Genomic DNA, 5,157 nt, shown 5'->3' on the forward strand with positions numbered 1-5,157 from the left:
GGCTGAGGGCCGGGGCAGGCCTGGGGCCCTGAGAGGCTCTTTCGTGGGCGTGGGCGGCTGGCTGCACACCCGATCCACCCGCCCTGTGTCTTCTCCCTCGTGACCTTATCACTCTGCTGGGCCTGCTAAGCCATGAGCTCAGGCATGGGGAATGCTCCCCAGTGGCCACCCCGGCACACAGCTGCTCCACATCAGCCGGGCCCTGACCCCAGCGGCCATGAGGCCCTGTCTCCTGGGGGCCTCTGCTCCTTTCCCTCAGGGGTCATGTGAGCGCGTGGAGACCCTCATGTCCCTGAGGCAGCGCAGAGTGGGCTGTGCTTTGCTGAGAGGCCCCCATCCCTGAGCCCTTGTCCCTGCCTGGCCCTCCTATCCCCTTGGGCCCCAGCCCCACTCAGCTTGAGGATGGGCCCAGGCACCTGTGCTGGGGGCGGAGGGGCAGTCACAGCGCCCACGCAGCTGTGGGAGCTGGGGCCCTGCCCGCTGTCCCCCGAGGCCTCCTCCTTCTGCCCAGCCCATCCCCTTCCAGGCCACAGGAAAGGGTGACAGCCCCCAGCCTGGAGCCCACCCCTGGATGGCCCAGGCTGTGCCGGCAGTCAGGCAGGCGTGTGTGGCCAGGGCTGTGGGGCAGGGAGTTGAGCCCCAGGAGAAGGTGGGGGCTGGACCCCTGCACCCCACACCCTGGAGTTTGCATCCATTGCCCTGGGGCTGCCTCCACCAGGGGTGCCTGGGAGTGGGCTCCAGGCCAGTGCAGGAAGCGTTCGGGCTTCCATGGTAAAAGCCACCTCCCATGGGCACTGTGCAGTGTGGTGGGCACGTGCCAGGCACAGCGCTGCCATTGCCCTGCCCTCGGCAGTGGCTCCCACTGCAGCTTGAGTCATGTCTCAGGCTGCTCGTGCGCTGTGACAGATCGCATGAAAAATTCACTTCTCACAGGGTGGAAAGCCAGGGCCAAGCACAGGCTGGCTCTGCATCCAGCAAGGGCTCTTCTTCCTTCTGGAGGCATTTGCGTGTGTGTCCCCCAGGCAGGAAGCAAGCCCTGCCCACGGCCCTGCCTGGATGCAGCCGTCTCCCTGTCAGCCTTTCTGCCAGGCCCTCAAGGACAGAACTTCCACAGCCTGCCACCTCCCAGCAGGCTCCGCCCAGCACTTGCATCTAGGGACGAAGTTGCCTGGGCTTTTAGGAGACACAACACTCAGACCTCAGCGCGGCATGCCTGGCCTAGACCTCATCCTTGTCACATGCGAAGTGTGTTCTTTCTCCCCAAGTGCCTTAACAGTCCTCACCTGTCCAGCACCAGAAGTCCAGAGCCCAGTCTGTCTGTGAGGGACTGAGTGAGATGCAGTGGGCTGGTCCTGTATGGTCCTTACCTCCTTCCAGACCACACAGTGGGCCAGGCCTGGGCCGTCGGTCCCTCCAGAGGGAGACCTGGGCCAGAAGAGCCCTCACCGGTGCTCAGGAGGCCCAGCCCCAACAGGGAGGGCAGTGTGAGGCCTCGAGGCTGGTGCTTCCTTGCCTTGACTGCGTCCTGCAGAGGCCTGTGGCCTGGCACCCACCCAGGGCAAAACAGGCCCTCCCCAGACAGAGCCCAGATTGGTGAGGAGGATGCCACTGCTGTTTGGAACTCACCCATCTTGATGTTTGTTATAGCATCAGGAACGGACAAAGACACCCTACTTCCCCCAGGCCCCTCCAGCCCTCAGCAGCCACTGCCCTACTTTATGGTGCGGGCCTGCAGATTGAGACACTGAGGTACAGCGCTCAGTGCAGGGCTGGCGTCTGGGGGTGGCTGCTCTGCACGGGGGGCCAAGACCGACTCCTTCTCACAGGAAGCTGCTCCGCCCGTGCGGCAGGAGGGTGTGTGGCTGTCCCTCAGCAGGGATCTCCACTGTCTGCTCTTAGGCTTGTGAACAATGCTGTGTGATGGTTTGTGCAGACCCCTGTGTGGACAGATGTTTGCGATGGAATCGCTGGGCTGCGGGCGGTGCTGTGCCATCTGAACAATTGCCAGTCACTTCCAGGTCAACTGCCCGGTTCCTGCCCCACCACGGTGGCTGGGCCACGGTTTCCTCCCTGTGGCCTCTGGCCTGTGACCCCATCCCTCGTGGGTGTGGGGCGTCGTCATGCTTCGTTCTGCATGGCGTCTCCCAGACACCCTCCTGCCAGCTTGCACCCTGCGGTGTCAGCCCTGGGGGCCTTGCCTGCTCGAGTCCTCTGCTCACATAACCTCCGCTGTCCGAGGTTCTGTCGCCAAGTCGCAGGCTCTTCAGCACGCTCGCTGGGGTCCATCGCCTCTGTCTGGAGGTGACCCCACCCTGCCCAGGCCCCCATGCTCCAGGGTCGCTGGACAGGTTCAGTAGGCATCAGCCATCTTTGCCACCAGGCCTGCAGGGTGGAAACGGAAGAGCAGGCAGCCCGGCACTGTCGACCTGCGACTTACCCCGCACACTTGTCCCTCCCCCTGTGTTCAGGTCGCCACTGCGTGCTGATCTGTCTGTGATGAGCTCCACACAGGGTGCCTGGCTGCAGCCCCACGGGAGATGCTGACACAGAGTGGGATCGAGCCCTTGCTGCTCCTTTATTCCAGAATTTCCTTAGCCTTCCTCGTTTGTTTTTTCATATTAACCTCATAAAACTCACCAAGGTAACAGAAAAATTCTCTGGTGTTTTTTGTTTTTTTTTTTGGTACCAGGGATCGAACTCGGATCCCTTGCACTTTCGGGGCAGGTGGCGGCACCACTGAGCTAAATCCCCAGCCCTCTCTGGTGCTTTTAATCGGCTCGCGTCTGATCATGAGGTTTGCTTCGTATGAATGACGCAGCTGTGACCTGTGTCTTCTGCCCGAGACAAACATTCTTTTCTGCCACTGGACCCTCTGTCCCTTGGGAACGCATCAGGATTTTTTCCATATAGATCTGGTTTGCTCATATACATATATTTTTTTCAGTGCTGGGGATGGAACTCAGGCCTCACGGAGGTTAGGCCAGTGCTCTACCACTGAGCCACAGACCCAGGCTTCTTCATGTTCGTCTTGAGACAGGTCTCTCTGAGTTGCCAGGCCAACCTAGAACGTGGGATCCTCCTGCTCCAGCCTCCTCAGTAGCTGAGATACCAGGTGGGAGCCCATGCCCAGTGGTTTGTAGTCTTCATTGCTCTTTCATGGTGTCTTCTAGGTGGGCATGTCTGATGTAAGAGATGCTGATTCTGAGTGTTTGTTTGTGAACAGCCACCCTGTGCCCTCCCACCCTGCTGGTGCCCTCGGTTTCCTGGAGGCCTATGTGGGTGCCAAGCCTTTCTGGGGCTCTGGACCAGGTGAGGCAGGGGACACCATGCTTCCTGGGCCTTTTCCCCGAAGTGCTGGCTGAGCTGGGCTGGCACAGTTCTGGGGACAGCGGGTAGAGAGCTGTCTGTGGGAAGATAGGGCACCCCGGTCCCGGGAAGAGGCTCTGGGTGCTGAGTGCAGGCCGGGCTGGGGGCCGCACCCCTGGGCGTGGGGCATCTCTGAGGGGATACTCAGGCTGCAGCTGGTGCCACAGAGCCGTGCACTTGGTCTAGACCCAGTGCCTGCCACAGAGGCACTCAGTGGATGTTAGAACTTAGTCCCATGTGGGCAGCCCAGCCCCCAGCATGCAGAGGCCTCCTGGCCTCCTCCTGGAGGCCGGGCCCAAGCGTCCCAAGCTATTTACCAGCAGTGGCTGGGGGACTGTGGCCTCAGACAGGGTGGGGTGGCCCAGGGGCCGGACGTCATCTGGAGCCGATCAGGGAGGACACTGCTGTGTCCTCACAGGCTCCGAGCCTGCCTCGCCCCACCCTGCTCCCTCAGAAACCCCAGCCACAGAAATCCACAGGGCGCCTCCTTTTCTGAGGGTCATGGGGACCCCCGGAGTGGGGGCGCTCATGGTACAGGGTCTGGGACAACAGGAAGCCCTTGACCCTGCCTGCTTCAGCGCTCCCAGTGGTTCCACAGCCCCTCCCCAGGTCCCTGCCTGGCCGGGAGGGGGCAGCCTGGGCCCGAGGCTGGGGAGGCTGGGGAGGCAGCGTGTGGCTCTCATCTCCTGACCAGGCTTTGGCTGCCTCTCAGAGCTGACAGAGCTCTGGGCTCCACCCAGGACAGCCCTGGCCGCAGCTCCCGAGCACCCTCCCTCCGTCTCTCCCAGGCCGTCAGGGACCCCAGCCTTCACCTCGCCTCTCCGTGGCCTGGGTGCAGCCAAGGCTGCCTGGAGGTATTGGGCACTGCCCGACGTCTGTCTGTCTGGCGCCCAGTGCACGGCACCCTCCCTGGGAGATCAGGTCCTGGCTGGGGTGAGAACAACAGGTGAGGGAGGGGCTGGGGGTGTAGCTCAGTGGCACCGTGCCTGCCTCTCAGTGCAAGGTCCTGAGTTCGATCCCCAGTACTAAACAGAAGACCCAGTAGGTAAGGAAGGACGTGAATGACAGGGAGTGGCTGGGCCTATGGGCAGAGGCCTAAGGGCTTCCTGTCCTTCGGGCCGTGTGCCAGGCTGAACCAGCCAGCCCAGGGAGTGACCTGGCCTAACAGCAGGGGCAGAAGGCCTGGGGAGCCCTACCTGAGTGCCCGCGGGGCTGTGGGGCGAGCATGGGGGCTGACTGAGGCTCAGTCTGGACCCTGGCATGTCCTGGATGTCGGGGGACAGAGGGGATGGAGGAAGGGGCCTTGGCGACACAGTGGCCAGTGTCAGCCGTGGGGGGCCAGCACAGCCTGACAGTGAGCAGAGACCCTGTCGCCGCTGCGCGCACCTGCAGAGCCTGGGCCAGCACAAGGTCCTGTGGCTACCCCACAGCTGTGCCCAGGCCACACTCCCCTCCCCCTCGGCCAGGCTGGCTGGCCCGAGGACAGGGTTTTTCCTGAGCAATTTCCAGGATTCCATGCCTGCTAAAACACTCCCCACTGCCATTGGAAACCTGGCTCTGTGCCTGCCCTCAGAGGCTGCCTGTGGCCTGGCTGGGCTCCCCACCCAGCCATCCCTGGCCCAGGGGCTACTGCTCAGAACTACACCCCACCCCAGCAAGGCCGAGGGGCTGTGACCCCCCCCCCATGCACAGGGCTCCCAGGCAGGACACTGGCAGGAGGCAGGGAGGGTGTGGCCCAGCAGGACAGCCCCTCTGGCCCTGGTCAACCCCGGCCCCTCTCTGAGTGGGCCC

This window comes from Heterocephalus glaber, unplaced genomic scaffold (genome assembly GCF_053883595.1).
Source record: "Heterocephalus glaber isolate CG9 unplaced genomic scaffold, H.glaber_assembly_v1.0 deba00001509, whole genome shotgun sequence".
NCBI lineage: Eukaryota > Metazoa > Chordata > Mammalia > Rodentia > Bathyergidae > Heterocephalus > Heterocephalus glaber.